General features: G+C 47.9%; 1 long non-coding RNA gene and 1 pseudogene across 1 annotated transcript in view; one reads left to right on the top strand and one right to left on the bottom strand.

The window, feature by feature from the left end:
* The first annotated feature begins 1,028 nt into the window (after nt 1–1,028).
* LOC134937694 (5S ribosomal RNA) lies at nt 1,029–1,146 on the top strand (annotated as a pseudogene).
* A 1,293-nt stretch (nt 1,147–2,439) lies between these two features.
* Nucleotides 2,440–10,534, bottom strand: part of LOC134932849 (uncharacterized) — a 103,333-nt gene continuing 95,238 nt past the window's right edge. The window contains exons 2-4 of the long non-coding RNA XR_010179509.1: nt 6,151–6,241; nt 3,038–3,135; nt 2,440–2,963 (exon numbers count right to left, since the gene is read on the bottom strand). This is a non-coding gene — a long non-coding RNA (uncharacterized LOC134932849). The remainder of the gene's footprint in view (nt 2,964–3,037; nt 3,136–6,150; nt 6,242–10,534) is intronic.

The raw sequence follows: 10,534 nt of genomic DNA, 5'->3' as shown, positions 1-10,534 counted from the left end.
ACGCTCCTGGTTTGAGCTTAAATTCTGAAGTGCAAGGTTCAATTGAAAGAACAAATGCTGTAATCTTTGTAAAGTCGAAAAAAAGAAAAAGAAAAAGAAAAATGCCACAAAAAAATATTAATGATAATATGTACTAAAGTCCAAACGGTTTACAAGTCTATACAGACAGCGGCGTCCCGCTAATCTGTGCTCTGAAGTGAAGGATTCTCTTGTGAAGTGATGAACAGTTGACAGCGGTAGTGTATGCTTTGGTTAGAGTGGAGAATAAGGACCCTGGACTGGCGCTATTCCTCCTGCAGCACGTCCCACAGTAGAGCGCCCGAATCAGGCCCGCTCTGTGGGGCCGCTGACCTGGGGTGTGCGCCTGTCACAGAGGCGAAGTGGACCCGGCCGGAGCTCTCCGAGCGGCTGGCCGCGCCTCTCCTCCTCCTACAGGGACTTACCTTCTCCCTTCCCCTCCACCTTCCACTCTCCGCTGTCTCGGGCTTCTTCCGTCGCCTGGCAACCGGTTGCTTCCGGAACTCCGGATCACGTGACCGGATGGTTTGCGGAAAGGATTAGCAGTACTGTCCTTCTTTGTGGTGAATATTCGTCCTCAGTCCAATGTAGTATAGATGGGTAGCTCCAACGCGTTTCGACCTGTTATTATTACTCAGTACCCCGGGCCAAACCTGGAGAGTCTATACATATTCATATACACCTCAGATTAAAACCCAATCAGCCCGCAGCGGGGTTTTTTTTTTGTTTTGTTTTTTGTTTCCTCGTTGACTCCAAATAGCGACTGGTACTATCCACCCATGTATCCAAGGTCAACAACTTTAAAAAGACCAACTATATTCATACCGCCCAAAAATTTTTGAAGTTTAGTCCAGGGGGCCGTGGAAGCCTCTGGATTTTTGAAACTATCAGGGAATATCAGAGACCGCCAGTGTTTGGACTCAAGAACAACCAGCTATTTCATCAAAACACTTTGGGATTTCTCAGAGCCAAAAACTTGGTTCCAGGCACCATCTAAGCAGGATATACCTACCTGTGGTCAAACCACACTGAGTATGCCCAACCTCGTCTGATCTTGGAAGCCAAGCACTGTGAGCCAGGTCAGTACCTGGTTGGGAGACCACCAGGGAATACTTGGTACTGCAGGTATTTATATCCAAATCCAGGACACAAGACCTGGAACCAGAGTATTATTATTATTTTTTATCTCAGTTTGTGAAAATCACTAATTTATTAATTATCATTGTGGAGCCCGGCTTAACAGATTTGAGAATATTCCTTTCTTCCATTACATTGGTATTTTTATTACCAGTATATTGCCATTTATTATTCGGAAGAAGGAAATCTATATTACTTACAGTATTTATCTTTTACAACATCTGAGACACACATATAATTTCGCCCAATGGAGCTATTAAGTTTGATTCATATCACCTAACTTTAACCCATTAATTTACTTTTGGGATAGACCCAATTCTATGACAATTGCGTATTAACATTATTGTTACCTTGCTCTTTGCCTTATAGCCATTTTTTTAGAGGACTATTAATAAAAGTTACATTTTAAACATTACAAGATTAACCACTATTTTTCAATAAAAGTGTGCCCCAGAAAAGACATATAGTCTTTCTTTTCTCTTTGGCTCCTGTACTATACAGGAACCATACACTTCCCCTTGACCAGTTTACTGAACTATTTCTGGGAGCACCGCCAACCTAGTGCCAAATATTAATTATTTGTTTTGCTTTATGGCCATATGTTGGTTTAATTTAGAGCTATAGCTTTAACTTACATGTTATAAAGTACCAAGTATTTCATTGAGAGATCCTGTGCAGACTCCACCAACCCTTTTCTAGACCTCCCTCAAATCCCCCAACACAAATCCCGCAATCCTCAGAATATCGGGTATATAGACAACTGCCTTAGAGCAGCGGTTTATAAAACAATGTTTGTGTTTTAAGGTTCTGTTTGCACTGTATCCTCAACCCTGATACCTACAAATGCAAACATTATTTTGATTTTACAGAGTGCCCTGTTGGCACTTTAAACTTTTATATTGTTACCTCAGAAAATGGGCAGTGGGATCCAGATATTGGGGCTACCTTTTATATTGTTACCTCAGAAAATGTGCGGCAGTGTGATCCAAATATTGGGGGTAACCCGATACCTGCCAAACCAAACATTAAGGTTTTTTTTTTACAGAGTGCCCTGTTTGCACTTTACTCTTTTACCTCAGGGCAGGTGTCCTCACCATGTGGCCCTCTAGCTGTTGTGGAAACACATAGCAACACATGCTGGTACATGTTGTTCCACAACAGCTGGAGGGACACATGTTGAAGACCCCTTGCGTTATGTGGAATTTTACAGTGTCATGTTTGCACTTAAATATTTTATATTGTTACCTCAGAAAATGTGTGCCAACTGTTTAAAAGAAAAAATATAATAACATAACTTTTGAACCAAATTTTTATAACTGAAAAACGAAATAAACAAAAATTGTTTGCACACAAAAACTTGTCTGTCTTCTCTACTGCAACATTGTTTGAAGATTAGCTGCAATGGTGGCCCTTATGCACTCGCTGGCAGCGTTATGCCCCCCCACCAAGCCTAGTGCATCATGTACAGTGACCCCCGCCCCATGATCATGTACATTCCACTCGGGGAGAAAGTTTTCCTTTTGAATCTCACATATGTTATGGAGAATGCAGCAGGCTGCTACAATATCTGGCATTATTTTCAAGTCCACATCATTCCTCTTCATGAGGCAGTGCCAGCGTCCTTTTAAACGCCCAAACGCATTCTCCACTGCCATACGGGCCGAACTTGGGGCATGGGTATATGATGTCTGTTCGGGGGATAAGTGAACATGCTGGGTGTAGCCCTTCATTAGCCAGCGCTGTAATGGGTATGCTGCATCACCAATGAGGTGGACCGGGATGTCCACACCATGTACGATCACCGATTTCTGTTAATAAAACATTAATATTATTACAGGGGTAAAACTTGACTATTGGTTTATGGGCGAACAAATAATCTTACCTCTCAAGGGAAAAGTCATCCACCAAGCTTGTCCTCAGCAATACTGTAAAGATCGGAGTTGGCGAGAACCCTTGCATCATGTGACCGTCCGGGCCACCCTATGAAGACATATGTGAAACTAAAAATAAAGGTTTATGGATTATCATAAAACAGCCCAAGCCTATTTCAAACACATTAGTGAAACAGTGCTTACCAGTATTTGTAGTCCACTACAGCTTGCAGAACAATGGAATGCCAACCCTTACGATTGTAATAGTCTGCTGGGTTGTCACGGGGGGCGATGATGGGGATGTGGGTCCCATCTATGGCACCAGCACACTGTGGGTAGCCACGCTTCTTAAACCCTTTTATAGTCGCATCTAGCCGCTGTCCTTGTGGCAAGGAAATAAAGCGATGGTACATGGTATCCAGCAATGCCCGCGTGACCTGGTAGACAATCTTGCAGACCGTGCCAATCCCTACTCCAAATAAACTGGAAACTGTGCGATACTCTCCAGGGGTAGAATACCACCTGAGAGCAATCGCTAATCTCCTGGCTGGCTCAATGGGCTTCCGGAACCTGGTGGTCTGCATGGTTATTGCGGGGGTTATATTCCAAAACATACTCGAATGTAGCGCAAGACACAGAGGCGGAACTACCGGCAGTGCAGGCAGTGCACTGCACTGGGGCCCGCCTCTGTCCAGGGGCCCAAGCATGTAATGAGTCAAACTGACTCATTACATGTCGCTGTGCGCTGCGGGCAACCGCTGCCCGCAGCGCACAGCCGCCCGGCGAAGAGAGGAGAGGAGCAGCGGTACTACAGACGGGGGAAGGAGGAGGAGGGAGGCTGAGAAGGGAGCCGCAGCAGCGCTTTGTTACTGGTGGAGGCACTGCTGCTGCTGCCCCTCTGCTTCCCTATAGGCTGTCTTCCGAGAACAGCCTATAGGGAAGCAGAGGGGCAGCAGCAGCAGCGCCTCCACCAGTAACACAGCGCTGCTGCGGCTCCCTTCTCAGCCTCCCTCCTCCTCCTTCTCTCCAGCCCGGGAATCGTCTCTGACGCTGCACCGAGGAGCCTGAGCCAGCGGAGAGGGTAAGTATAATTCTTCTTTCTTTCTTTCTTTCTTTCTTTCTTTCCTTCTTTCTTTCCTTCTTTCCTTCTTTCTTTCCTTCTTTCCTTCTTTCTTGTGCCTGCCTGCCGCAATGTGTAAAAATGGGGGACTACCTGCCGCACTGTGTAAAAATGGGGGACTACCTGCCGCACTGTGTAAAAATGGGGGACTACCTGCCGCAATGTGTAAAAAGGGGGGCATACCTGCCGCAATGTGTAAAAAGGGGGGACTGCCTGCAGCAATGTGTAAAAAGGGGGGACTGCCTGCAGCAATGTGTAAAAAGGGGGGACTGCCTGCCGCAATGTGTAAAAAGGGGGGACTACCTGCCGCAATGTGTAAAAAGGGGGGACTGCCTGCCGCAATGTGTAAAAAGGGGGAATCAGCCTGCCGCAATGTGTAAAAATGGGGGACTGCCTGCCGCTATGTGTAAAAAGGGGTAATCTGCCCGACGCAATGTGTAAAAAGGGGAATCTGCCTGCCGTAATGTGTAAAAAAGGGGGACTGCCTGACGCTATGTGTAAAACAGGGGGACTGCCTGACGCTATGTGTAAAAATGGGGAATCTGCCTGCTGCTATGTGTAAAAATGGGGAATCTGTCTGCCGTAATGTGTAAAAATGGGGACGCTGTCTGCCGTAATGTGTAACAAGGGCACGCTGTCTGCCGTAATGTGTAAAAATGGGGACGCTGTCTGCCGTAATGTGTAACAAGGGCACGCTGTCTGCCGTAATGTGTAACAAGGGCACGCTGTCTGCCGTAATGTGTAACAAGGGCACGCGGTCTGCCGTAATGTGTAACAAGGGCACGCTGTCTGCCGTAATGTGTAAAAAGGGCACGCTGTCTGCCGCTATGTGTAACAAGGGCACGCTGTCTGCTGTAATGTGTAAAAAGGGCACGCTGTCTGCCGTAATGTGTAACAAGGGCACGCGGTCTGCCGTTATGTGTAAAAAGGGCACGCTGTCTGCTGTAATGTGTAAAAAGAGGAATCTGTTCGCTGTAAGGTGTAAAAGGGTCTCTACCTGGTGTAGTGGTGCTACTGTGCGGCGTAATTTGAATAATGGAGACTACTGTGTTGGTATTATTTTGTGGCCACACCCCTTCCCCACGAAGCCACGCCACTATGTATTTTTGCGCGCGCCTACGGCGCGCACTGCCCCTGGGGTGGACTTGGATGGGGGGGGGGCCCAAAGCATTTTGTCGCACCTGGGCCCACCGCTTGCTTGTTCCGCCACTGGCAAGACATCCTGAAGTTTGCCATCCACTGCTCCTCCTGATATGCTAGAATAGTCTGCATGAATGCTTCCCCATGTCTGCGATCTCTCATCCACATTCTTCGGCTTGGTGTAGAGTTCATTGTTATGAGAGAAATAACAACAGTGGATGATATACGCGCTCTCCTCCTTTTCAAATATTTGCGTCGATAGGTAGCCCTCTCTGCAAAGAATTGAGCTCTCCTTCTCCAGCTCTGCAGTAGGTAGCACAAGGTGAAAAGCTGCATCAAGCTGTCTGTAGCAGAAATAAGCAGCAGTAAACTGCAAACAGTCTGCGACTCCATGCTAGACACAGCTACTGCACCGGCGTCCATTGCTGCAATGCTGTGAGCAGGCCCCACCCCTCCGTTTTGGTCCTTTTGATGACATCATCTTGATGAGACAGTAAAAAGTCCATTTGTAATGACAGCAATAGGCTTTTACAGAGCTTACCCGGGTTAGGTGGAAACAGATCAGACACGGGAATAACCCGTGTCAAAGTGTAGTGGAAACGGGGGAGCCGACACGGGTTGTAGCCGTGTTAAACATCCCGGATCGGACACGGTACGTAGGTGGAAAAGGGGTATAAAACTTTAAGTGGAAGTGGGTGCAGCTTTTTTCCAGTACCTTCCTTAAGCAACCCATGCAGAGCTCCAATATATCAAATGTGCAGAAGGTGGTACACGGGATACATATTCAACACAGCAGGCGTATTAATCATCGTTTCAAAGAACAATTACACATCATCAGGATACAAATAATTAAAACGGACATACCTTATAAAGCATCACCATCACCACGTGCAGGTGCTGCGAATCCAGTATGAAGACGCCTACTGATGACGTTATCCAGCGCCCGGTGCAATAGCTACAATAAAACAACAACACAGTGAAGCTGCGGCCAGCAGAGGACCATCAAAAGGGGTGGTCTTCAGTATGCCGACTGACGGGATCCCGACAGCCGGCATACCGACACTTATTCTCCCTCGTGGGGGTCCATGACCCCCCTGGAGAATAAAATAGCGTGGCGCGTGTAGCGCGCCACCCTGCCCGTAGCATGGCGGGCGCAGCGAGCCTGCAAGGGGCTCATTTGCGCTCGCCATACTGTCGGTAAGCCGGCGGTCGGGCTCCCGGCGCCGGTATGCTGGTCGCCGGGAGCCCGACCGCCGGCATACCATACTGAACCCCATCAAAAGAATACATAATATCAAAATGCATGTTACATTGTATATAAAATTATTTAATATTACATGTGACTCATAGGGCTTAATTCAGACCTGATCGCAGCAGCTAAATCTTTCTCTAATGGCAAAACCATGTGCACTGCAGGTGGGGCAGATATAACATGTGCAGAGAGAGTTAGATTTTGGTGGGTTATTTTGTTTCTGTGCAGAGTAAATACTGGCTGCTTTATTTTTACACTGCAAATTAGATTTCAGTTTGAAAACACCACACCCAAATCTAGCTCTCTGTACAAGTTATATCTGTCCCTCCTGCAGTGCACATGTGTGTAGTGAGAGGTATGTGTGTGTTTAAGTGAAAGAAGCGAGTGTGTGTGTGTGTGTGTGTGTGTGTGTGTGTGTGTGTGTGTGTGTGTGTGTGTGAAAGGCTTGGGTGTATTTAAGCAAAAGAGGCGTGTGTGTGTAAGTGAAAGAGTCATGTGTGCTATAAAGGTATGCTGGTGTCTATTTTATTGTGATCACTAACTTATATATGTGGGGGGGGGGGGGGGGCAACAACATTTATCATGCCTCCAGACGAATGGGGCGAGCTTACGCCACTGGTTGGCTCCTCTTTTGCAGTGTTTCTGTGGGAATTGTGCCCATTCATTCTGTAGAGCATTTATGAGGTCAGGCGCTGATGTTGGATGAGCAGGGCTGGCTCGCAATCTTTATTCCAGTTCATCCTAAAGGTGCTCAATGGTGTTGAGGTCAGGTCTTTCTGTGGGCCAGTCAAGTTCTCCAACACCAAACTCATCAAACTATGGGCCTAATTCAAACCTGATCGTAGCAGCAACTTTGATAGCAGATGGGCAAAACCACGTGCACTGCAGGGGGGGGGGGGGGGGGGGGGTGGAGATATAACTAGTGCAGAGAGAGTTAGATTTGGATGGGTTATATTGTTTCTACAGGGTAAATACTGGTGGCTTTATTTTTACACTGCAATTTAGATTTCAGTTAACACACCCCACCCAAATTGCTCTATGAGGAAGCACCCAATGGTGCGAAACGCGTTAGAGACTGCACCCCTAAATTCCAGGAAGGATGCACCATCAGCTATAATTGCCTGCCTACATCCGGATCACTGCCTTCAATTTGTCTGGTCACCACGGCACCTATTGTGACGCCACATGCTAGAGGCGCCCACCGTGAATGAGACATCAGGACCGGAGGCAAACAGCGGGTGTGTAAAGGCTGGACGCGGTCCAGACACGAATGTGAGCTCCGGCGGCTGGTACACACCGCCGAGAGACGCACCCACAGCAGCAGCAGCAGAATAGGACTCCCGTTATTGCCCATTTACAAGTCCATTCCTCTGCTGGATGGTGTTTCATCACCAATCGCTTCACAGCATACCTGCAGCTTCTGGAAAGGAGCACTCAGGAGTGGACATTCAGTGTGGCTGAGAGTGGAGGTAGGTGAGCCCACAACAAGTTTTAATCCTCTTGTTGGGACAATATAAATGAGGATAGTTTATATATTTTTTATGGTGTCTGTAGCAGACACAATAACGGTCACGTTACCAACAATTTTTATGCAGTGCCATAACTAGGCATTTTAGCACTGTGTGCAAGAAACGGCGTTGGCGCCCCCCCATGCAAGAAAGGGGCTGTGCGCGCCGTAGGCACGCAAAAAAAAAATAAGATTTTACTTACCGGTAAATCTATTTCTCGTAGTCCGTAGTGAATGCTGGGGACTCCGTAAGGACCATGGGGAATAGACGGGCTCCGCAGGAGACAGGGCACTCTAAGAAAGAATTAGGAATACTGGTGTGCACTGGCTCCTCCCTCTATGCCCCTCCTCCAGACCCCAGTTAAGGAAACTGTGCCCGGAAGAGCTGACAGTACAAGGAAAGGATTTTGGAATCCAGGGTAAGACTCATACCAGCCACACCAATCACACCGTATAACTCGTGATAAACTTACCCAGTTAACAGTATGAACAACAACAGAGCATCAGACAAACCTGATGCAACCATAACATAACCCTTATTTAAGCAATAACTATATACAAGTATTGCAGAAGTAGTCCGCACTTGGGACGGGCGCCCAGCATCCACTACGGACTACGAGAAATAGATTTACCGGTAAGTAAAATCTTATTTTCTCTAACGTCCTAGTGGATGCTGGGGACTCCGTAAGGACCATGGGGATTATACCAAAGCTCCCAAACGGGCGGGAGAGTGCGGATGACTCTGCAGCACCGAATGAGCAAACACAAGGTCCTCCTCAGCCAGGGTATCAAACTTGTAGAACTTTGCAAAGGTGTTTGAACCTGACCAAGTAGCCGCTCGGCAAAGCTGTAATGCCGAGACCCCTCGGGCAGCCGCCCAAGAAGAGCCCACCTTCCTTGTGGAGTGGGCTTTTACCGATTTTGGAAGCGGCAATCCAGCCGCAGAATGAGCCTGCTGGATCGAGTTACAGATCCAGCGAGCAATAATTTGCTTTGAAGCAGGAGCACCCAGCTTGTTGGATGCATACAGGATAAACAGCGACTCAGTTTTCCTGACTGTAGCAGTTCTGGCTACATAAACCTTCAAAGCCCTGACTACATCCAGTAACTCGGAATCCTCCAAGTCACGAGTAGCCACAGGCACCACAATAGGTTGGTTCATATGAAAGATGACACCACATTTGGCAGAAATTGCGGACAAGTCCACAATTCTGCCCTGTCAGTGTCCATATGGAAAACCAAATAGGGGCTTTTATGTGACAAAGCCACCAATTCTGACACACGCCTAGCCGAAGCCAAGGCTAATAGCATGACCACCTTCCACGTGAGATATTTTAACTCCACGGTTTTAAGCGGCTCAAACCAGTGTGATTTCAGGAAAATCAACACCACGTAAAGATCCCAAGGTGCCACTGGAGGCACAAACGGGGGCTGAATATGCAGCACTCCCTTTACAGACGTCTGAACTTCAGGTAGAGAAGCTAGTTCTTATTGAAAGAAAATGGATAGGGCCGAAATCTGGACCTTAATGGACCCCAATTTTAGGCCCAAAGTCACTCCCGACTGTAGGAAGTGAAGGAAACGGCCCAGCTGGAATTCCTCTATAGAGGCATTCCTGGCCTCACACCAAGCAACATATTTTCGCCGTATACGGTGATGTTTAGCCGCCACGTCCTTCCTAGCCTTTATTAGCGTAGGAATAACCTCATCCGGAATCCCTTTTTTCTACTAGGATCCGGCGTTCAACCGCCATGCCGTCAAACGCAGCCGCGGTAAGTCTTGGAACAGACAAGGTCCCTGCTGCAACAGATCCTGCCCTAGAGGCAGAGGCCATGGGTCCTCTGTGAGCATTTCTTGCAGCTCTGGATACCAAGTCCTTCTTGGCCAATCCGGAACAATGAGTATTGTTCTCACTCCTCTTTTCCTTATGATTCTCAGCAACTTGGGTATGAGAGGAAGAGGAGGAAACACATAAACCGACTGGAACATCCACGGTGTCACCAGTGCGTCTACAGCTATCGCCTGAGGGTCTCTTGACCTGGCGCAATACCTCTGTAGCTTTTTGTTGAGGCGGGATGCCATCATGTCCACCTGTGGCAGTTCCCACCGACCTACAATCTGCGCGAAGACTTCTTGATGAAGTCCCCACTCTACCGGGTGGAGGTCGTGCCTGCTGAGGAAGTCTGCTTCCCAGTAGTCCACTCCCGGAATGAACACTGCTGACAGTGCTCGTACGTGATTCTCCGCCCATCGAAGAATTCTGGTGGCTTCCGTTGTCTGATTGAATCAGCACCGATTGGTCGCGAAGCAGGGTCTCCGCTTGACTTAGGGCGTTGTATATGGCCCTTAGTTCCAGGATATTGATGTGAAGGCAAGTCTCCTGACTTGACCACAGCCCTTGGAAACTTCTTCCCTGAGTGACTGCCCTCCACCCTCGGAGGCTTGCATCCGTGGTCACCAGAACCCAGTCTTGAATGCCGAACCTGCGG

Source organism: Pseudophryne corroboree, chromosome 6, assembly GCF_028390025.1.
Source record: "Pseudophryne corroboree isolate aPseCor3 chromosome 6, aPseCor3.hap2, whole genome shotgun sequence".
Taxonomy (NCBI): Eukaryota; Metazoa; Chordata; class Amphibia; order Anura; family Myobatrachidae; genus Pseudophryne; species Pseudophryne corroboree.
This window is presented reverse-complemented; position numbering and strand designations above follow the sequence as displayed.